This window comes from Girardinichthys multiradiatus, chromosome 22, assembly GCF_021462225.1.
Source record: "Girardinichthys multiradiatus isolate DD_20200921_A chromosome 22, DD_fGirMul_XY1, whole genome shotgun sequence".
NCBI lineage: Eukaryota > Metazoa > Chordata > Actinopteri > Cyprinodontiformes > Goodeidae > Girardinichthys > Girardinichthys multiradiatus.
Genome location: NC_061814.1, coordinates 17,200,204 through 17,225,388, shown reverse-complemented (window position 1 = coordinate 17,225,388; position 25,185 = coordinate 17,200,204).

Below are 25,185 nucleotides of genomic sequence, written 5' to 3'. Positions count from 1 at the left end.
GAACAAAATTACTTTGACGTTGATTTGTTCTCTTCACCGGTTGGGTCAGGTCTGAAGAAAAACTAGGGAGGGGATCACCCATCCGTGATCAACTCAAGAAAAAAACGGTAAACTTCTTATCCGTCCAGGAGGGGAAAATATGAAGAACCGTTTAGTCGACTGAATCAACAAGGGTTTTTGATCGGTATATAAATCTTCTGATCTTCTTGTATCAGACAGATTTCCAGCTTTCAAGCTCTTCCGGGAATGGCCTTGTGGAGCAAACGTTCGCCTGCAAGCTTTTGTCACTCTAGATATGCGCCTCCGTTGCTGGAAATGGCAACAAAACCTTTTTTTTGGCGGATTGATAATCCCGGTGACATCAGAGCTGCAATGTCTGTTGAGCTGCGCATGTCAAACTGTGCGACCAAAATGGATGACTCCAACACCTGACTCTTTCTCTACTATCCCTGCGTTTCCTTATTTTCAACAATGCACCACAAAATGCTGTCACAGTCAGATGCAAGGACAGGAAAAACTACATGTCTTCAGAAAGACTTCAGAAAGAATATTTTACCAAGACCATTGGAAAGACTACTCATCACTGTTGTGATTATGAATTTGAGAATATTATTTAATATTTAATATTAATATTTTAATATTTTATCAAATAATATTTCGGTCTGTTAAGGGTTATCCTGTGAATACCAGCCCAGTAAGGCGATGGTATTAGGACAAAATAGAAAGGTATGAGACAAGATCTGACATTATTGAACAGCATAAACTCTGCACACACATGGAATGAATTCACACAATTTCTTAAAATACAGGAATTTATTAACAAAAAGTCAACTCAAAGTCAAACATATTTCAATCAACAAACTCTTTACTATGCTAAAACAATCCAACTAAACTACCAAGCAGAATTAAAGAATAACGAAGACTCATGGGCTATGTACAATATAAACAAGTTGATTAAAGATTATTGAAAATCATGATCAGAAGAGTGATGCAATGTTATTTATGTTTGAGAACCAAGGATTATCTTGAAGAATCTGGAGGTGACGTGATGTTAGTCTTGGAACTAACTTAGACAACCATTCACAATGCAAGATCAGATAAAATATTATTTTAATAAAATAATGTTTTAAGAATGATCTGCTGAATAAAACCAACCTTCTGGATGACTAATTCTCAACGGAGTCTCATTAGCTGCCTTTATTTATTAAAATAATATTTAAAGAAATATTATTAAGGGAATATTTTGGAAAAGAGCCAAACCTTTCTGGAGAAATGGGGCTTAATGATGTTTACTTAGTTATCAGATTTAGTAAAATAATGTTTAGAGACTATTATTTACTTGATTGAAAACTAACAACCTTTCTGTTAAATATTCCCTAACAGGCAAGCACGTGTTCTTAGCTTGTTAGCAGTGAAAGCTAAAAAAGGAAGCTGATAGCTTAGCACCACAATCAGACACACACCTTTAAAAATACCGTTAATAAAAGGGTTAAAATGCATAAGCGCAGACGGCGCGTTATGATCAATCTTCTGTGTTTAAAATCACCCCTTAAATAAAGTTTGTCTTAACTTTAAAAACACACAAACAAAGAACACAAAACTGAACATGTGTGCTGCAGATCATCTGCTAGCACCAAGATAGCTGAGTTCAACACAAACAAAACCAAACTTCTTGAAATGAAAAACTTTACATCATTTCAATCTAAATCACTTCTATATTATTCTGCCCAAATACCAAACCTCGTATGAACGTGTTGAGGAGCTGTCCGGGCGACAACGAAGTTTGAAGAAAGCTCTGTGAACAAAGGGTTAGCTTCCAGCTAACCTCCGGAGCAGTGGCTGGGCAGCTCGTTCTGTCTGCTGACCACACTGCACGTTACCACAGGATGCGGCTCCTGTTGTTGTCCTTTCAGACCGGGGAAAAACCGCTCCACTCTGCTTCATAGAGACAGCGTCTCTGCAGGGAACTCTGGAACACAGTTTGCTTCTGCAAGGCCTCAGAGAGAAAGTAAAGCAATGCTTATACCTTAATCTCCCTTTATGAATGAAAACCGGATTCTTTCAACAGTAATTCATCAGTACTTAACTTGTGCATATGATCGCGTGATCTTATGACACCCTTGGATCCAGTCTGAAGAGTTTATGTCTTTTTTGCCGGCAAAGAGATATTAGCACGCTGTCCCCCCTATCAGGTCTCTCTGGAGGCCGTGAGGAAGAGGCAGGATGTAGCAAGAGCGGTGCTTTTATTTGGCCAGTGACGTCACAAAAAGTCCGCAGTTACCCCGTTTCCTGGCTGTGCCGGAAGTAGGTTAATGTAATTTATTTTGAAAGTTCCAGGAAAGTTTGTACTGGCCTTTCACGTTGTAACTCATGGCTATGGGTCCCAAAATCACTCTGGATTGTAATAAAATAAATGTTTGTTGGTTTAAACTTTGTAAAGTTTGATGTTTTTATTCCCCTTTATTTTGTTTTTATGATTTTATAAGATAATTAACTGATTAGTTAGAGACAATATCTTTATGAATGTTGCTTCACCCCTTATTCTCCTCATCTTCTACATGTAAATACCCTTAACAAGTATACAGCCACCACAGTCATGCACTTTTTAAGTGTCATGATTCTGGCTGTTTGTCTTAAGAAAAATCTGGCCAAAATGTACCCTTCACCGGCACAACAGTGGCGTCTTGGTGTCGAGAATTCTATTGCCAGACTTGATGCCGGCTTAAATGAAATTTTGGGCATGTTACGTTACCTGTTCTCTCCCAGTTCTCTCCAGACTCCTCAGCCCTCAGAGCCCTCCCCTCGATCTTCAGTTCCTGTTGTGGCCACTAGAGAGCCCCGTTTGTCACCTCCTGAACTGTTCAGAGCCAATCATGATCAGTGCAGAGCTTTTCTGAGTCAATGTGAGATTCATTTTGAGCTCCAGCCTTCATCATTTCCCTCCAAAAGGTCTAAAGTGGCGTTTGTGATTTCACTTTTAGCAGGTAGAGCGAAGCAATGGAGCTCTTCAGTGTGGCAAAATCAGGCCGCTTCATGTCTCTCCTATGCGGCATTCACTAAAGAGCTCATTAGAGTTTTTGACCCTGTTCTTCCTGAACGTGAAGCAGCTAGAGGCGTGTTATCTCTGAAGCAAGCCAATGAAAGTGTCGCCCAATACATTATTGACTTTCATTTGTTGGCCACTGATAGCCACTGGAAACAGAAGAACCTCATGGATGTGTTCATGCAAAGGCTTAAGGAAGAAATCAAAGATGATCCCGCGATGAGCCCGCGATTATCCTAAGCCCTTAAAGGAGCTAGAGGATCTGGCTACCAGCATTGACCTCCATCCCACTGAAGGGAGAAGAGAGAAAAGCCACTGGGGGGCTCAGATAAGATCTGCAAGAGCACCTGCTTCTCGTGTGTTTGATGGAAACATCCCAGCGCCTCACGAGACTTCATCAGATTCAGAACCCATGCAACAGAAGCTGAACGTGTTCATAGAAGACAACTCAATCTGTGCTTTTATTGTGGTAATAAGGGACATAAGGTCACAGAATGTGTCAAGAAAGGTCAGAGAGGATCTCGTCTGAGCAAAAGTAGAGTTTCCACGCTTACCTCTCTGAACTCTTTCCCGGCTAATCTTGTGGTCTCCTCCGTTTCTCACCAGGTCTCAATCTTTGTTGATTCTGGAGCCGACACAGAATTCATGGATGGGTCATATGCCAAGAAGCTCGGCATCAAGCTTTGTCCAGCCCCTTCACCACACATCGTTTTTGCTTTGGATGGGTATCACCTATCCAATACTAACCAAGTTACTGAGAGCATCTGTTTAACCATTGGGGGTGTTGGGGGTTATGATTATTGATTGATTAATCTTGATCAATAATTATAATTACCAATCATAATTTGACAAAATCAATTTCTTAACCAAAATCCTCATTTATGAATCGAGACCAGAGATGTTTCTGGTGTTGTAATTGCGGCTCAACGCCTTTGACAATTACAACCGTTAAATACTCCGTAATAATTAATAACTATTGCCGGAGATGTCACTGTTTAATCGACCGTTTCTGCCGAAATGTGTGGAACTTTAACCTTATCTTGACTGACAAATCACTTTTTGCACACAATGAACACAAAACGCTCTCTCTTTATCTATGTGAACATTTATTAATCTTCACCTACTCAACATGCAACTCCAACTGTACTCAGTGATGTCCTGATCATAAAACTTCCCCCAACTCCTGAGCAGACAAAGGGTTATAAAGCTTTTGGCGGCAAGCTGCGAGCAGTGAGATTGGAGACAAAGGGAAATGGAGAATTTCACCATGAGGTGATTTTAACAGTCCAGTCTTACTACACACCTGCATTGACTCTCAGGTGGTAAAACACGCACAGAGCTAGCACAGCGGCTTCATATATCAAGTTCCAATAAGCAAGGTTACATGCACATATCGTTCAGAACACATGAGATCCTAACTAGTGATTCTGATCGCTCTACAACCTCTGACCCTGCCCAGGCCTTCTAATAAAGAAATAAAAATAAAGGATGGGTTTTACTTGGTGAAGCTCCTTCTGGGGCAGCGAGTGAGAGGGAAAGAGGGGGGGGGGGGGGTTGAAACGTTGTGCACGTCCGCAGCTCAACTCCAGGAAAGCGGTCAGTCCCCGTCCTTTGGCCTTCTTGACGAAAAGGAAAAATATGATCTGACCATCAAAGTCGACTTGGGATGAAAACACGGTGGCGGTTCGTTTCCTCGAACTCCATGTTTTTAGTTATGCGTTAAACTCACGTCTTCGATCGGCAAAGTGAAATTTCTGGCCTTCCTAGTCCAGAAACCTCAGTTATGAATAGTTCGTTGTCCAACGAGAGAGAATGAATGAACTCTGCAAAGAGCTCTTCTCTTGAAGTGGCGCACTTCAGTCACTAGTCCGGTTCCTAGCAGAAGGCGTATGTTCAAAGTGAGCGCCTTCATATATAGCGTCCTGTGACGTCAGACTTGGGACGCCCAGTCATATCAGTCGCAATGCTCAATGGAATATGTAGGAGCGGGCTGTCCTGGATTCAAAATGGCCAGTGACGTCCAAGATCGTGCAGATAGTCCAATACTCAGCAACAAGTGGTCCAACAGGGGTAGGCATTGTGAAAAGATTGCCTTCATTATCATTCAATCCCCTCAGTTACCTATTGTGTTAAGGGCCACCAGGTTAAGGAGACACAGCCCACAGATTGATTGGCAATGCAATACCATAATGGGTTTGTCAAAGACATGTTCTGCTTCTTGTATGCTTTCTGCCTGTTTTGCTCCTCCTGAGCCAATCAGTTCAATAGAGGAAACCTAACCAGATCTAGCTAAGGTTCCATCTGAATATCACAATCTGAAGGAGGTGTTAAATAAGTCCCAGGCGTTTAAGCTTCCCCGTCACCGGCCCATGATTATGCCTTCGATCCTCCCAGGTACATCACCTCCTAGGGGCACCTTTATTCTGGTCTACACCTAAAAAACCTTGCCATGAAAACTTATGTGGAGGACTCCTTTAAAGCTGGCAACATCCGTCCATCATCCTCCCCTGGAGCTGGATTCTTTTTTGTGGGCAAAACAGACAGCTCCCTCAGGCCATGCATCAATTACCGTGGTCTTAAAGACATAACGGTTAAGAAACATTATCCACTCCCCCTAATGAACTCTGCCTTCAACATTATTCAAGTATTTCGCGAAACAGGATCTCTATAATGCTTATCAACTTGTTTGAATCAGGGAGGGGGACAAGTGGAAGACCGCTTTCAACACCCATACACGACATTATGAGTATCTCGTGATGCCGTTCAGACTGACCAATGCCCCAGCATTTTTTCAGGCATTAGTCAAGGACGTCTTTAGAGACATGGTGGGACATTTTGTATATGTCTACCATGACGACGTTCTGGTTTTCCCACAAACTCTAGAGTCCTAAAAGCTCCATGTCTGGTCTGTCCACATTCATCTCCTCCAAAATCACCTGTTTGTCAAGGGTGAGAAATGTGAATTCCTCACTACCTCTACTTCTTTTTTGGGCTTTGTTATTTCCCGTCTTCTTTTTTGGGCTTTGTTATTTCCCCTGACCAAGTCACTATGGATCCTGCTAAGACCAAAGCAGTGTCGAAGTGGCCCACAAAGGCTTCTGGGCTTTGTCAACTTTTATCGTCGGCTCATCCGTAATTACAGCCAGGTTGCATCTCACCTCCTTGCCCTCACCTCATCCAAGGTCCGTTTTGTGTGGAATGAATGATCAGGCTGATAAGGCCTTCACCAGATTGAAGTCTCTGTTCACTACTGCTCCTGTTCTTCGCACCCCGGACCCAGAAAGACAGTTCATAGTGGAGGTCGATGTCTCAAACACTAGGGTAGGTGCTATTCTCAGCCAAAGGTGTACTGACGGTCGTGTTCACCCATGTGCATTTTTTTCTAAGACGATGTTGGAGATTGAGAACTTCTCGCTGTTAAGCTCGCCTTGGAGGAGTGGAGACACATGCTAGAGAGAACCATTCATTGTCTGGACTGATCACAAGATCACAATTTGGAGTACCTCAAGTCTGCTAAAACACTCAGTCCTCGATAAGTCAGGTGCGTCTTATTATTTGGATGTTTTAACCTTTCCTTTACTTTTTTTCTTGCTCTCGGTGGAAGACACATGCGTTTTTTCTCTCTCCCTCCCTCACTGCGGATCCCTGCTTCTGCTTTTGTCTGTATTTTTCTCAGTGCCTCGCTTTGCATATCCTCCAAACTAAATTATGGATTTGGTCAGCTGGACTCTCAACATAATTGATAAAAGTCTTTCAACAGGAAGACAGGGTAAAGGAGACCCTCTTGTCCAGACGGGACATTCTTCTCTGGATACACAATGGATTCTTGGCAGCAGTGGAAGACTGCGTGCCTGACTACGATGTCGGTCGAGGACATAGAAAATGTGTACTTGTTTGGACTTTTGATAACAGGATTTCGGCTTTTCGGAGTTGGTGGTTACCTGGCTAATCGAGTGATTCGCAAAACGTGGGCAGCTGTTCAAAGCATTCCAAAGCTGCCTGCGATGTTGGATGAAGTCGGTAGAGCAATCAACACTCAGACTGAAATGTTAAGAGAGCACAATAGCAAGCTGGACACAATTCTTGAACAGAATCGCAGCCTGGCAGCGGTTGGACTCAGAGGTTAAAGGATATAATCTTGGAGAAGTTGTACGCTCGAGATCTGCGGAAAGTACCAGAAATTTGGCTATTTGGATTCGCAATTGAGACATACCAGTAAAACTCTTCAGATAGTTAGAAATTCACAACTGCCTGAACCACAACATTTATTGTTTTTCTAAAGCTGTCGCCCCAATGTGGCCTTGGCAACTTCTGCTAACTGGCTATTGACAAAATATCTCCTGGATGTTATATAAACACAACGCTCTTCCCCAGCACTCCCCTACCAGCTGTGTGCTGATAGAACTATGCGGCCGATTGATAAAACTTCCACCTCTCTTCTCAAGAACAATGGCGCTTCTATCAGTGTTGACAGTTCTTGCAAACACACTCAGACTTATATATTCACACTCTCAAGATTCCACCGTACCCTTGCTAAATCTTTACTGATGTGTGTGTTGCTTACCCCTGCTAAGGTTTTTTTGTACTATTTCAGACTCTATTCTAAGAATAGAGTCTGAAATATGATTTGTTTTTCCTCCTATCTTACTTTACCTAAATGTGTGATTTAATTACTTTCCATAGATTTTCAGATTTCTTCACAAGGATTACCAGCAAAAGCAAATAGTATTAGTATTTGAAAATTTGAATACAGCTGTTTTTACAACAATGACCAGAGATTTTTAGATTTCTTAGAAGGATTGATAGATTTTTAGATTTCTTAGAAGGATTGTATTACAACAATTTCATACCAGTGAAAGCCAAACATTATTAGTATTTAAAAAGTTTGGACCTACCAGTGACCCAGCTTCTCCACTACCTATCCCGTCACACCCTTCGTCTCACCTGGCAATGAACTTCGTCACAGGTTTGCCTTCATCTAATAGTCATACTATCATACTGTTCTGCCAAAAAAATCAGTTTGTCTTCTGGTTTTCATCCCCAATCTGATGGACAGTCTGAAAGGGCTAACCAAGAGGTAGAGACCAAGCCGCGCATCCTCAGCGACGCCAATCCCAAAAAGTGGTCGCACAACTTACCGTGGGTGGAGCACACCATCAACTCTCTTCCATCAAGCACCACTGGTTTGTCTCCTTTCTACGTCCTCCATAGATTCTAGCCACCGATGTTCACCAATCAAGAAAGGGAAGCCACGGTCCCATGCTCATGCTGCTGTCATGAGATGCCAACGCATATGGAGAAAAGCCAGAAAAACCATGATTGCAATGTCAGAAGTGCAAGCCAGAGCTGCTAATCGTCGGCGCACTCCTGCCCTGGCATACCAAGTTGGACAGAAGGTTTGGCTCTACACCAAACATCTTCCCCTGTGAATGGAGAGTAACAAGTTGGCAGCTTGCTTTGTTGGGCCATTCCCCGTATCCAAAGTAATGAACCTGGTGGAGGTCCACCTTCAGTTACCCCGCTCCATGAGAATCCATCCTACGTTCCATGTGCCCCGGGTCAAGCCCTACGTCACGTTTCAGCTGAACCAGACTGGAGTCTGCACCATCTCTGTCATGCCTCACCCACTCCACCTGCACACCTGGCTTCATAAGCAGTTCTCTGACTGACAAACAGTGCCAGATTTTCAAAAGCCTTTGTGTTTGTAGTGTCCACATCCTTTCTTGCTTGTCTGCCTGCCTCATCTGATCTTGTTTTTTGCCTCTCGGATTTGTCTGCTCTGCCTTGCCCACGTCGGATACCTCACTGGCTTCTGCTCTCTGGACTTCAACCTTGTTTCTGCCACCTGACAACCGCAAACTGCCTATCCACTGGGTAAATAAACCGGAGAACCTGTGTGGCGCATTCTGCCTGTTTCCCTGCCAACACTCCAAAGGAAGAAACCAAAAATTCAGCTTCCTGATTCCTTTACGGATTCTGAAAAGGTTAGTGGCTTTATTTCTGTTCTCAGTTTTCTGCTCGGCCACTAACCTGTCTCTCTGCCCTTAGAGGTTCCTGAGTTGCCGCTGGTGGCTACCTGCCGAACATCTTCCATAGCTTTTTAATAAATCTTTTGAATCTGATCTGTTGTGTCCGGCTGAAAGTTTGGGTCCTCAGAACCTCCCGTTATATTAACACACATTGAGGTGGAAGGAGTTTTATATATTAACTCAAAATCTAAGCAGGCTGCGGGGACGTTAGTGACTGGCAGATCAATTAATCCTGCTACTTAATAATTTGGTGCACCAGTAAGACAAGACTGTGGTCTTGTTTTTGACTGGAGTGTGTGTTCGAAATCTCAGTCGAGGGATGCTCACAAAGTTATTACAAACAAAAATGTCAAACTTCTTACCTAATACAAATTTTAAATATATCTACACTTGTGTTTTTGCCTATTTTGCCCAGATGTGTGTGGTGAAAAATATCCAGGGGACATAGTTTTTAAATAACTGGCCGAAAGGCAACATTACTACCTCAACTAGTGACATCAGGAAATTAAATATTAGTCATAGAAAAAAGTTTTTTTCTCTACTTTCCTAAAATAAGCGTTTCCTCGGTGCTTCAACAGCATATTGTTATGGTGACCTTAGAAATTTCTCAAGGACACTGTGGCAAAATGGTTTACTTTTACAATGCAGAATAACATAAAGAAAGACATTTACCTTGAAGCCTGTTAAAATGTTTTCTTTCTAACAATTGCTGTACTGCAGCTCTCTTTTATAAAGCTTTTTTCTTTGATGGTATACAAAGAAATATTTTGAAAAATTTTGAACTGCTTTCAGCTTTTGCACATTTTTCTAATTCTAAATTTCAAATGAGGATGTTCTCTTCAGGAGATGACTGAATAAATAAGAGGTAACTTTTGTCTTATGTTTTAGTTCTCCTCAATCTACAGATACAGTCTAAGATTGTATGGCTTCCCCAAGTATTGACACGGTGAGCAGAGTTAAACTGCAAAGATGCTGACTGGTTAAACTGGGCATCAACCGCTCGATGATTTACATTAAACTGTAGCCATTCAGCTTTTATTATACCGGCGATTATTTACCAAATCTTAGAGAATAGAATAGCATCAAATAGATTAGAATAGCATATAAATATTCTTTATTGTCCCACAGTGGGGAAATTCAGGTAGCAAAGTAAAAGGCAAATGGATGCATGCATGTATAAAAATAAAAAAAACAAAAGTAAATTGCACAGTAAAGGACAAATGTACAACATGAGAAAAATAAATACTGTATAATTATTAAAAATGGCATGCTCAGATTAAATGGAATGTGCAACTGAGTAAGATGATTAAAAAATTTATAAAAAACACTTTTGTAATTGTGCATGAGAAAACAACAACAAAAAATGGAAAAACTGTGCCAGCATAGATGTAAACACTTATTGAGTTTGTTGAGCAGTGATGGTTACAATTCTAGAATTGCGCCGCTCAAGGTGGCAGCAAGTTGGAGTAGCTCTGTTACTTTTGATTCTGATTTATTGTTTTTTGGGAACTATTCCTCTTGTGGTGGATACAGTTGATTTTTTTTGGATGACTGTCCACTCCAGTGTCGGATGCTGTGCAGCTTGGAGGATTTTTCTTAATACTTTCTATTTTTGGACATTTGTTATGATGCATTGCCATGGCAACGGGGTTGTTTCTTATAACCAGGAGCAGCTGATTAATATCTCAAAAGCTCAAATCATACTTCAGCTCCAACCCCAAATCCCTGATGAGTTGAAAAGGAGACGCCGTGGATGCAGAGCAGGAGCTAAGAGAAGAGAGAGAAGGAGGAAGTTCAAACCATCTCTTCCATCGATCATGATGTGCAATGTGAGATCGTTGGGAAACAAGTTGGATGAACTCCAAGCCCTACAAAAGACCCAGCCAGAGTACCGGGCATGCAGTATCATGTGTTTTACTGAGACATGGCTGCAGGATCATATCCCCGACTCCAGCGTCTCTCTGCCGGGCTTTTTAACCATGCGAGCAGACAGATTTAAGGAGGAGCGGCAAATGTAAAGGAGGTGGACTGGCAGTACTTGTGAACAAGAGATGGTGTAATCCAGGACATGTTACTGTGAAGTGTCATCTCTGCAATCCAGATATTGAACTATTGGCAGTAAGTTTTCGTCCATATTATTTACCCAGAGAGTTCACCAGTGTTATTTTGGCAACAGTTTACGTTCCACCTTCCGCTGTTGCTTACACTGCATGTGATGCTATCAGTTCAGTTGTTGCTAAGCTACAGACACAAAACCCCAATGCTTTTGTGGCAATTTCTGGTGATTTTAACCATGCTTCACTCTCTGCTACACTTCCAACGTTTCAACAGTTTGTCAGCTGCTCTACCAGAGAAAACAAAACATTGGATTTCTTTTATGCAAATGTCAAGGACTCATACATCTCTACAGCAAGACCTCCTCTAGGCAAATCAGATCACAATCTTGTTTTTCTCTGCTTGAAATATAAGCCCCTTGTTCAGAGGCAACCTGTAATAAAGAGGACTGTGAGAAAATGGTCACAGGAAGCTGAAGAAGCTCTGCAAGGTTGCTTTGAGGCTACAGACTGGGACGCACTGTGCCAGCCACATGGAGAGGACATCAATGCCATGACTGAGTGTGTAACCGACTATATAAACTTCTGTGTGGATAACATCATCCCCACCAGAACCGTGAGATGCTTCCCCAATAACAAACCTTGGATCACCAGTGACCTGAAGGACCTGCTTAACAAGAAAAAAAGAGCCTTCAGAGAGGGAGACAGAGAATTATTGAGGAGTTTACAGAAGCAACTTAAAGTCAAAATAAGAGACAGCAAGGAGGTGTACAAGAAGAAGCTGGAGAGCAAGCTCCAGCAAAACAATATCAGAGATGTGTGGACAGGGATGAAGAAGATCACAGGATTCAAGCAGAAGGATGATCAGACCGATGGAGGTCTGGACAGAGCCAATGAACTGAACACATTCTTTAATAGGTTCAGTTCAGAAACAAGCTTCGCATCCTCCTCTCCTGCTCACAGCCACACAGACATTCCACCTTCCTTTGACCCACAGGACCCACAGCTGTCCAGTAACACCTCACATTTTTTATCTTCCACCTCAGCCCTAGACCCTTCTGCTTCTACATGTTTGCCTTCAACCATATCAGAAGATGCTGATACTTCCTTTACTTCCCCCTTCCACCTGTGTGTCTCATGAAGTCAGGTGAAGAGACAACTGGAGAGACTGAATATGAATAAGGCTGCAGGTCCTCGGATGATACTGCAGTCGTGGGGTGGATCAGAGATGGACAAGAAGCTGAGTACAGGAAGGTGGTGGGCCGCTATGTGGCATGGTGTGGAAACAATCATCTCATTTTGAACGTGACTAAAACAAAGGAGATGATTGTAGATTTTAAGAGAAACAGGAATAAGTCCAAAACTATTTCTATCATGGGAGAAGACGTGGAGGTGGTGGAGGAGTATACAGGTCCTTCTTAAAATATTAGCATGTTGTGATAAAGTTCATTATTTTCCATAATGTCATGATGAAAATTTAAGATTCATATATTTTAGATTCATTGCACACTAACTGAAATATTTCAGGTCTTTTATTGTCTTAATACGGATGATTTTGGCATAGAGCTCATAAAAACCCAAAATTCCTATCTCACAAAATTAGCATATCATTAAAAGGGTCTCTAAACGAGCTATGAACCTAATCATCTGAATCAACGAGTTAACTCTAAACACCTGCAAAAGATTCCTGAGGCCTTTAAAACTCTCAGCCTGGTTCATCACTCAAAACCCCAATCATGGGTAAGACTGCCGACCTGACTGCTGTCCAGAAGGCCACTATTGACACCCTCAAGCAAGAGGGTAAGACACAGAAAGAAATTTCTGAACGAATAAGCTGTTCCCAGAGTGCTGTATCAAGGCACCTCAGTGGGAAGTCTGTGGGAAGGAAAACGTGTGGCAGAAAACGCTGCACAACGAGAAGAGGTGACCGGACCCTGAGGAAGATTGTGGAGAAGGGCCGATTCCAGACCTTGGGGGACCTGCGGAAGCAGTGGACTGAGTCTGGAATAGAAACATCCAGAGCCACCGTGCACGGGCGTGTGCAGGAAATGGGCTACAAGTGCCGCATTCCCCAGGTTAAGCCACTTTTGAACCAGAAACAGCGGCAGAAGCGCCTGACCTGGGCTACAGAGAAGCAGCACTGGACTGTTGCTCAGTGGTCCAAAGTACTTTTTTCGGATGAAAGCAAATTCTGCATGTCATTTGGAAATCAAGGTGCCAGAGTCTGGAGGAAGAAAGCTAAGCCTTTCTATTCCCCCCGTGAGTTCGCTTCGTTCATCCTGGTCGGTGTTTACATCCCGGCGCAAGCTAACGTGCAGGTCGCACAGTGCATGCTCGCTGACCAGATACTGAGTGTGGAGCGGACCAACCCGGACTCCTTAGTAATCATCGTTGGCGACTTTAACAAAGGTAATCTCACCCACGAACTCCCCAAATATAGACAGTTTATAAAATGTCCGACCAGAGAGGACAACATTCTGGATCACTGTTACACCACCATCAGAGACGCTTATCACGCAGTCCCACGTGCTGCACTGGGCCAATCCGACCACATCATGGTCCACCTGATTCCTGCATACAGACAGAAACTAAAGCTCTGCAAACCTGTTGTGAGGACGACAAGGAAGTGGAGCAGTGAGGCTGTGGAGAATCTCCAGGCGTGTTTAGGCTGTACAGACTGGGATGTGTTCAGGACTACTACCAACAGTCTGGACGAGTACACAGAGGCTGTGACTTCCTACATCAGCTTCTGTGAGGACAGCTGTGTACCATCATGCACCAGGGTGAGTTACAACAACGACAAACCCTGGTTCACAGCTAAACTCAGAAGGTTAAGACTGGATAAGGAAGAGGCCTTCAGGAGTGGGGACAAAGGCATATACAGAGAGGCAAAGTACAAGTTTGGCAAGGCAGTGAAAGAGGCCAAACGACTGTACTCTGAGAAGCTCCAAAACCAGTTCTCAGCCAACGACTCTGCATCTGTCTGGAAAGGGCTCAAGCAAATCACCAACTACAAGCCGAAAGCCCCCCACTCCATCAACGACCGACGCCTCGCCAATGACCTGAACGAGTTCTAGTGCCGCTTTGAAAGACAAAGGAACAGTCCTGCAACCATCCCCCACGACGCCCCCCAACAGCTGCAGCCACAATCCACCACCCCCACCTCCCCAACCTCAAGAGGCGCCTTGGCACCTCCAACCCCCACCCTGAAGTTCCCCCCCACCAGCCCCCTACCCATGCCGAGGACGGCTCTTTCCATCCAGGAGAGGGACGTCAACAAACTCTTCAGGAGACAGAACCCCCGGAAAGCTGCTGGTCCGGATTCTGTCTCACCAGCCAGCCTGAAGCACTGCGCTGATCAGCTGTCTCCAGTCTTCACAGACATTTTTAACACCTCACTGGAGACATGTCATGTGCCAGCCTGCTTCAAGTCCTCCACCATCGTCCCTGTTCCCAAGAAGCCAAGGACCACAGGGCTTAATGACTTCAGACCCGTCGCCCTGACCTCTGTGGTGATGAAGTCCTTTGAGCGCCTTGTGCTCTCACACCTAAAAGACATCACCGACCCCCTCCTGGACCCCCTGCAGTTTGCCTACAGAGCCAACAGGTCTGTAGACGATGCAGTCAACTTAGCCCTTCACTTCATCCTCCGGCACCTGGACTCCACAGGAACCTACGCCAGGATCCTGTTTGTGAATTTCAGCTCTGCCTTCAACACCATCGTCCCAGCTCTGCTCCAGGAGAAGCTCTCCCAGCTGAGTGTGCCCGACTCCACCTGCAGGTGGATCACTGACATCCTGTCTGACAGGAAGCAGCGCGTGAGGCTGGGGAAGCACGTCTCTGACTCCCTGACCATCAGCACCGGTTCCCCCCAAGGCTGTGTTCTCTGTCCTCTGCTCTTCTCCCTGTACACCAACAGCTGCACCTCCAGTCACCAGTCTGTCAAGCTTCTGAAGTTTGCGGACAACACCACCCTGATCGGACTCATCTCTGATGGTGACGAGTCCGCGTACAGATGGGAGGTGGACCATCTGTTGGACTGGTGCAGCCAGAACAACCTTGAGCTCAACGCTCTAAAGACAGTGGAGATGGTTGTGGACTTCAGGCAGAACCCAGCCCCACCTGCCCCCATCACCCTCTGTGACTCCACAATTGACACTGTGGAATCTTTCCACTTCCTGGGAACCATCATCTCCCAGGATCTCAAGTGGGAGCCAAACATCAGCTCCCTCATCAAGAAAGCCCAGCAGAGGATGTTTTTCCTGCGGCAGCTGAAGAAATTCAACCTGCCAGAGACTATGATGGTGCACTTCTACACAGCCATCATTGAGTCCATCCTCACCTCCTCCATCACCATCTGGTACGCCGCTGCTACAGCCAAGGATAAGGGCAGGCTGCAGCGTGTCATTCGGTCTGCTGAGAAGGTGATTGGCTGCAGTCTACTGTCGCTCCAGGAACTGTACACCTCCAGGACCCTGAAGCGGGCAGGGAAGATTCTGGCTGATCCCTCCCACCCCGGTCACAGACTTTTTGAGACTCTCCCCTCTGGCAGGAGGTTGCGGTCCAAAACCGGACCAAAACCTCGCACCACAAGAACAGTTTTTTCCCATCTGCCACCAGCCTGGTTAACAAAGCCCGGAAACCACCCTGACACTCTCCCTTCCCCCCCCACCCCCACCCCCCACCCCCCCTTTTTTTTTTGCTGACAGGACACTTGTAACCTGCAACTCTATGCGTTACATTAACGCTCAGCTTGGACTCCTGCTTTACTTGCACTGCCATACTTGCACAATGATCACCTGCACTGTTGTATTGCTCTTGCATCTTATACTGCTCTACTTTTACTCTCACTCACTTAAAACTGTGCACATATATTTATATTATATTGTAGATATGTTTATACTGTTTAATTTGTACTGTATTGCACCAACTACACCAAAACAAATTCCTTGTATGTCCAAAAACGTACTTGGTAATAAAGCTTTTCTGATTGTGATTCTGATTCTGATTCTGAGAAGGAAATGCCAAAATGCCAGAAGTCCAGTGTCAAGTACCCACAGTCAGTGATGGTCTGGGGTGCCGTGTCAGCTGCTGGTGTTGGTCCACAGTGTTTTATCAAGGGCAGGGTCAATGCAGCTAGCTATCAGGAGATTTTGGAGCACTTCATGCTTCCTGCTGAAAAGCTTTATGGAGATGAAGATTTCATTTTTCAGCACAACCTGGCACCCGCTCACAGTGCCAAAACCACTGGTAAATGGTTTACTGACCATGGTATCACTGTGCTCAATTGGCCTGCCAACTCTCCTGACCTGAACCCTATAGAGAATCTGTGGGATATTGTGAAGAGAACGTTGAGAGACTCAAGACCCAACACTCTGGATGAGCTAAAGGCTGCTATCGAAGCATCCTGGGCCTCCATAAGACCTCAGCAGTGCCACAGGCTGATTGCCACCATGCCACGCTGCATTGAAGCAGTCATTTCTGCAAAAGGATTCCCGACCAAGTATTGAGTGCATAACTGTACATGATTATTTGAAGGTTGACGTTTTTTGTATTAAAAACACTTTTCTTTTATTGGTCGGATGAAATATGCTAATTTTGTGAGATAGTAATTTTGGGTTTTCATGAGCTGTATGCCAAAATCATCCGTATTAAGACAATAAAAGACCTGAAATATTTCACTTAGTGTGCAATGAATCTAAAATATATGAATGTTAAATTTTCATCATGACATTATGGAAAATAATAAACTTTATCACAATATGCTAATATTTTGAGAAGCACCTGTAAATACCTCGGTGTTCACCTGGACAACAGACTAGAGTGGAGATGCAACTGTGAAGCCATCTACAAGAAGGGACAGAGCAGACTGTACTTCTTGAGGAAGCTTAGGTCCTTTGGTGTTTACAGCAAGATGCTGCATATCTTCTATAAGTCTGTTGTGGAAAGTGTGATCTCTTCTGCCATCATCTGCTGGGGAAGCAGCATCAGAGCCAGGGACTTAAAAAAGCTCAACAAGCTGATAAAAAAGGCTGCCTCTGTTCTGGGGACTCCTCTGGAACCTCTGGAGATCATTGTGGAAAGACGAATTCTTCATAAAATGAAGAACATTATGGAGAACCCTGAGCATCCTCTTCATGAGACTGTCCTACAACAACAGAGTGTCTTCAGTCAGAGGCTTCTTCAGATCTGCTGTAAGACGGAGCGCTACAGGAGATCCTTCCTGCCCACAGCCATCAGCATCTACAACGGCTCTTTGAGGAAACCTTCATAATATGAGCTATAACAACATTTAATTTCCCTTTGGGATTAATAAAGTATTTTTGAATTGAATTGAATTATAAAGTGTAACAGCTGCTGGGAGGAACAACACGTGGTAATGCTTCTTTGTGCACCTAGGATGCAGGAGTCTGTTACTGAAGGAGCTCTCCAGTTCTGCAACAGCTTCATGCATGGGGTGTAAGACATTGTCTAGCAGTGGTGTTATTTTTGCTAAAGTCCTTCTGTTGCCGACTAACACGAGGGGGTATCCTAGGAGAGAGCTGGCCTTCACGATGAGTTTATCTGAGCACTTCCTCTTACTTCTATGTAAGCTGCTGCTCCAATATACTACACCAGAGAAGATGTTTTATGCTGCCAAAGACAAAAAAGGTCTTGCAGAGTGCCCCTTGCACTAGGTCTGCTCTGACCCTTGTTGTGGAATTTCTTATCAAAGTGGAGAGAAGTTGACTCACACGAAGAGAAAATCTGGACTTTGTCTTAATAAGTTTTATTCAAAGGCATTCAGCGTTTGACTTTGTCACCGAGCAAGTCAGTTAAACAGAGCCCCGAACAGAAATCACAAACAGTATTTATACCAAAAATGAGGGTGTTATCTCAACTTCAAAGAGTTTTAGAAATATGGCCCCTAGACCCTCCCCGGGTCAGAGTTAACAAAGTTATTTATGAGGCCACCCATCTACCTTCCCTTGAAATATACACTTCAGGAAGTGTTAACCATAAAACTCTCCAGCATTTGAATTTAGAGTCCATCTGCTCTAAATAACAGAACACTAATAAAACACAGAGGTCAGAGGAGAGAGGTAGATGGAAGGTCACCTGTGGGTGATAAAACACAGAATCAAAAAAGAGAGGTGAAGGGAATATCAGAGCACTTTGAAAGAATTTTCCATTACACTCCTTTCTTCTGATTACAAGATAATCACATAACTAAAAGAAAATTCTACAAAACCATCACCCAAGCTTATAATCAAAGTAAAACTAATAAAAGAAAATAATATATAACCCATACATGTGTTATATCATGGCTTTCTCTAAGATCTACTGTTCTCAAATTACAACCAAAACAAAGCTAAAATAATAAGGATAACAACACTTAAAAAAAAAAAAAAACTCCAAATCTCTATATATACCACTAAAATGCTGAACATCAGTAATAACTCCCCAAACACTTTAGAGTTAGCACATCATTAAAGCATCTTAAGCAACATAAAATCCATCGGTATCCATATCATCTGTCACCTCAAATGCAGAATCATCACAATCATGACAAACAGAAATTAAGTTCACATCCTTATCAACAGGCAACATAGAAAAACGTATCAGTCTCATCACCATTCCCCTAACCATTGGAATAATACAACATGAAAGAAACATCAAAATCAAAAAGAAACATAAAAGAATCACTCCAATCTTTACTAACCAAGATGTCCATCCACCAGTAAAGAACCAAGACCAAGGATTCCAAGAGGAACTCATATTCTCCTTCTGTTGGGTCGTCAGCAAGTCCTCAAACTTATCATGGATACTTGTCATGTTCTTAGACACATCGGGAATAAAAGTGCAACATTGTTCCCCAATTAAATGACAAATGCCACCACTCTCAGCTAACAGATAATCCAAAGCCATTCTATTTTGCAAACTCATAGTTCTTATAGCCTGCTGCTCCGTAGTTAGAACAGTGAAACCTTCCTCAGATAAAGCAGTAAGATTTTCTAACTCAACTGACAACTCATTAATCCTATGGGCGGCGTTAGCAGCACCATAATTAGGAAAAATTGTACCCAAAATCCCTTTCCAATGTGGGATCCTAGCTCTCTTTTGCCGTTTGAGCATTGTCTTCCTCTCTAATAATGGGCTGATTGAATCATAAGTCATGACTGTAGGTAGTAAATGAGCTAGATAACATACTCCAGACCAATTAGCAGGCAGATACAGATATGATCTGTTTCCACACATCCAAACCATGTTCTTAGGACACGAGAACCCATCTCTACTAGGAAAAGTAACAAGAACCCTGGTTAATTTACCTGCCATGCCATACAATTGACTTCCATTCGGTAAGGCTGTAAGATTAAGAGTTAACACAAAGGGATCTGGAGCCAAAGATTCTGAAATAGTATAAGGACCAGTTCTGACAGGACAAGGTCTAGATGTATTAATGTGGGTCAAGGCACATGAAACTGGTATAATAGTTTTACAACCCACCGTCTTTCCAAGGAAATAAGGTGTGCTTTCCTCCTGAGCAATACAAATATCTGGATCTTTAATTGGATTTCTATTACCCCGAAATCTATAAAGAGTTCCTGTAGACGCACACGTTAAATTAGTCTCACTAGAAAATTTACTAACATTTCTGCTTTTCCGTACAGCATAATTCCTCACCCAAGGAAAAAGGACCTCCACCAACCGGTTATCTGGAAAGAAAGTAGTTAGAGTATAAGCAGTATCAATAGGAACTGGTACCAAACTTGGTTGATCATTAATAGCATGTGGAATCAAACAACAAACATAGCAACTATCATTTCTTATCTTCCTCACGGTTTGATGCATCATTTGCCACCAGACATTATCAGCATATCATAGTAGTCAGAAAAGTGATGGATCTCTCTTCGAATCAGCTGATGAGTATTATTAACACAATTCCTCAAATTAGCCTTACATTGTCTTTGCTGCACCTTTTCTCAAATGAACACAAGAGTTATAAAAATACTTGAAATACCAATTTTAGCGTCACGAACAGGATCTAACGTGCCAGAGGAGACCGCAGGAGGGGACACGGACGCCTGGCCAGCCTGAGACGTTGTCCTCAGTCCACCTCCATATTACGGTAGTGGAGTCCGGGTGCTCGCCTGCGGCTTCCGGTTGATTGGATCCGAACTAATTGTCTACAAATATATCTGGGAGAGAAGTTGACTCACACGAAGAGAAAATCTGGACTTTGTCTTAATAAGTTTTATTCAAAGGCATTCAGCGTTTGACTTTGTCACCGAGCAAGTCAGTTAAACAGAGCCCCGAACAGAAATCACAAACAGTATTTATACCAAAAATGAGGGTGTTATCTCAACTTCAAAGAGTTTTAGAAATATGGCCCCTAGACCCTCCCCGGGTCAGAGTTAACAAAGTTATTTATGAGGCCACCCATCTACCTTCCCTTGAAATATACACTTCAGGAAGTGTTAACCATAAAACTCTCCAGCATTTGAATTTAGAGTCCATCTGCTCTAAATAACAGAACACTAATAAAACACAGAGGTCAGAGGAGAGAGGTAGATGGAAGGTCACCTGTGGGTGATAAAACACAGAATCAAAAGAGAGAGGTGAAGGGAATATCAGAGCACTTTGAAAGAATTTTCCATTACACCCTTCCTATAAAAAGCATCAGTGTTGTGACTCTAGTCCGGTTTATTGTTCAAGTGAACACCGAGTCACTTATAAGATCACAGACTACATGACAGTCAAACTGGTTTAAGCTTCTTGAACACTCTTAACTCACAAGAGCAATGGTTCAAAGGAACAAACATACCAGTAGGAGGCGGTATAAAAAGATATTCTCAGAATCTGAACAGATGTTATTGATGTTTTACTCCCCCAAAAAAGGAAATGATACAAGTTAGGCATTGAATTAATAAAAATTTCAAATTCTATTTATCAAACTTGTATTCTATTTGGAAAATGTATTATTCAGAAATTTCAGTTTTATAAATAAAGTCCTAGGTGCAGTAGGTTGTCCGGACCAACCACAATGTTTTATGTAATCGTGCCAACGTTCAGCCAGTCAGACAGTGTGATGTCATCAGCAGGCGTAGGGCCCTGAGCAGATCCGACCACACGAGCAGATCTACAATGACACAAATATGCAGAACAGAGTTGCTGCACGCACTACGTCTGCAGTTGTTTTCCTAAATTTCTGGGTCTGTGCTGTGTCCCGCTCTCGTCGTTTCTGTCCAATGGGAGCACACGTGCGCATGGCTTTGTTTGCAAGTAATAGTTAACTTGCAAAAAGTACAATGTGAAAGCAAACCACACCAAACAAAAAAATAAAGTCTGCTTTTGGTCTGGACCAAACAAGCGGACTGAAGGATTTTCCTGGTGTGAATACACCCTTAGTCTGTAAACACTCTCTTTTTAACTTCATGTACAATCTAACTCTTTCATGTAATTGTGCCCATGCATCAGGTAAAAATACAAAGGAATTTGATTTTTTCTGTCCTGCTGGTTGTTAAATATGTTTTTTGAATGAACAAAGCAGTGGTTCGCCACACCTTTTATCTGCACAAATTTTACTCTGCAAATAATTACATGCTAGGTGATTTTAACATTAATTTCCAGTCCTCCATTATTTAATCCTTGACTTTATGCAGGTTTATGCTTTGTAAAAACTTTAAATGTGGTAAAATAAGCTCAAGGTTTATGGTGGTTTTCCTCATTTTTTGTAGTTAAGGGTCATACCAACTCAGATCTTTTGGGAGTTTCAAAAAAATATGTTTTATCTTGATCTTAATCAGAACTTAGCCGTCACATTTTCAACCCTATTTGTTTGATTAATGACACTTGTATTGTCTAATACATGTCAAGAAATGCAAATTCTGCCAGCTACATTTAGTGACAGCTTTACTAACTAAATCTTTGTAAATTATAAAACTTAAAGTTGCCAAGTTTTCAATTTAACTTAATGTAAAATCTTTCAATCTGTGTGGGTTACATTTTAAACTAGTAAAGCATATTCATGCTACTTTCTTGAAAGTCAAAAAACACAAAATTAGTTTACGTTTGGGGTCTTCATAACCTAGAAGGTTAGAGCAGAAACAATATCTGAATGCCTCATTCAGTGTATTGTTATAGTCAATGTATTATTTAAAAAAATGGCAGGCAGTTATTGTTCCTTAGAGGGTATGATGGAATACTGTTATTTATGTCAAAACAACTATTGTACACATAGACACATAATGAACAATCAACACATCTTCATGTGCATACAATTCAATGAATATCAAAGTATGTGCAAAGAGGGGCAGAAAATACTGGTGACAACAATAGCTTTATGAGATGAAATTGAAGATGTTACAGTGTGGAGACAAAGCATTTTTTTGGAGACTGAGAGGATATTTCAGCCCAAGATGATGGGCAGTTTGGGAGTAGTTTGGCCTATTTGGGGCGGGGGGTGGTTGTGAAACTGTGCTGTGAGCAGCGTCTGGTCTTGAAGGTCAACACAGCAAGGACCTGTTTACTGCCTGTACCTGTGCAGCTGCTGACCACATTGGGGTTCCTAGCAACATAGGCATTTCAGTGAGAACTGGTGCACCAACGTGACACTGAGCTGACCCGAGCCATGCCAGCTAATAAATTATCTATACATCAAATTCCTGCACAAGGCAGTTAAACAAGCCATTGTTAATGCAAAATTTGATGTGTAAGTTAACAGGAAGCACATTCATTGAAATGATATGCAAAATACGCCCCCAGACCACTTTATTAGTAACGCCTACTCAATGCTTATTAACACAAATAGTGAAATATCCTACCAAATTGCAGAAACTCAATGCATTTAGGCATCTAAACGTAGTGAAGACAACTAGCTGGAGTTTAAACTGGTTCTTAGAATGACAAAGAAAGGGTATTTTAATCTAAAGAGGAATTAGTGTACCGGAGTCAAATTCCTTGTTTGTATGTACAAACTTGGCAATAAAGCTGATTCTGATTCTGATTAGTTGTGGATACCAGTAGGAGCTTGTCTGTGTTTCAAAAATTGCTAATCTACTAAGATTTTCATGCAGAACCATCTCCTGGGTTTATAGGGGAAAATAAAAAAAAGAAGAAACATCCAGTTTGTGTGAAGTAGAATGTGTTGGTGTCAAAAGACAGAAGGAAACTGGTTCAAAATGATAGAAAGGCACCAGTAGCTCACCTAACTACTCGTTGCAACCAAAGGATGTGGAATACTATCTCTGAATTTATAGACAGATAGGCTACACCTGCAGAAGACAACACAGAGTACCACTGTCTTTAGATAAGAGCAGGAGAAAGAGGCAACAGTCTGCCCACCAAAATTGAAAAAAAACATCCCCAGTTTCAGTGACTCTTGATTTCAGCAGCCACGTTTAGGTTGAAAACAAAAAGCATTCTTCCTTCTTCCAAATCCAATAATATTGCACTCATTTTACCTCGAATATAAGTACAAGCATCTCTTTTTATTTCACAAAGGTTAAAACAGGATGCAGTTGAATGGTTTTAAAAGAACATTTGTTCTTTTAAATCGTAACTGCTAAGAGGAACAGACACAATGAAATCTAATGTATATTAGAAACATATTTAGTCCAGAATACCTAAGAGACAAATTCAAGGTATATTTACTATTACAAAATAGCTAGCATTAAGTTTAACAGCAGTACAAACTAGAGACACTAAGGGCCTGATCTTCAAAAGGTTTCCATGTACAAAAACACGTGCAAACTGGATTGTGTGCACAAAGCTAATCCACAAACCAGGTGCATATCGAATTGTGTGAATAAAATCAGAGAGTCATTTCTGGTTGCTGATGGAGTCGTCGCTGCTGTCGGAGTGGGCTGTCAATGTCAATGAGTTGGCGGAGGTTTTTACAGCTGTTTAGATCTGTATTTTGATGTAAGTCTGACAGTGGCTGTCAGCTTTTCTAGGTTTTATAATTGATATTTAATGGTTTAACTGTACCTTTTTGTATTTTCATTTTTCTAAATGTTTTCATGTTTTGTAGCACTTTGAGATACTTATATAAATGCTATTTATTATTATTATTATATAAATGTTTTTATTCATATTATCTCCAACTCAATGGCTTCGAACTTCATCTTTCTTTTACAGCTGCTCTGCTCTCCAACACTATAGTGAAAGCCAGTAGCACACCTGATTTCCTCATTAAAATAGGGAGGTCTGCAACACATTTGCATCTGTCATCCATTGCGCGTGCAGTCTTTGTAGATCGAGCGCAACACACCCACTAATTGCATGTGCAAATTAGTAATTTTTTTGCACAAGCAATTTAGCGCTCCTTATTTGGAATCTTTGAAGATCAAGCCCTAAATTTCAACAGGTTTCCCTCTGCAGGCTGGTTTCAATTTGGCAGGCTGTCAAATTTTGGAGCAAATGAAGAAGAGGTGAGAAGTCAGTCAGAGGGGTAAATCTATTCATGATACAGGGTATGTTGACTTTCTACACCCGTTACATTTTCTCATAAAAAAAAACCACCACATGACTCAAGAAGACCAGGACAACACAAGGCTTTAGATACAGGCTCTAAATTTTGGCTGCTTAAAGTTACATTTAAATGTAGGAGTTTTAACTTAGTGTTTATAACAACTCACAGTCCAATTTAATCTGTAGCAATGATACTTTCCATTTTTTTCCGCTGTGATGGTCAAACACATTTTAACTGGACTTGTATTTTCCTCTATTGAACAAAATTTCTTCAACTTTGGCTGCAAGCAAACTTATGCTTTTTGTCTTTTGACCAAAATAGAAGTTTTATCCCTTTACACAATGGATGAAAATAATCAGTAATGTATCTTATCAAAATCATTAAAGAATGAATTCTATAACTTGAACCATTGAACCATCTTTGTCACACAAATTGAATAAAATAAAAAACAAAAATACATAAAATGTATTATTTTTCAAAGTAATGTTTACCCTCAATGGATTCAATTAAACAAAATAAACTTATTCTGCTGCTTTCCCATTTGGATAATTTATTTAGCATGAACCACAGACACACAAACACTGCAATGATGTCCCGGTGAGAAAT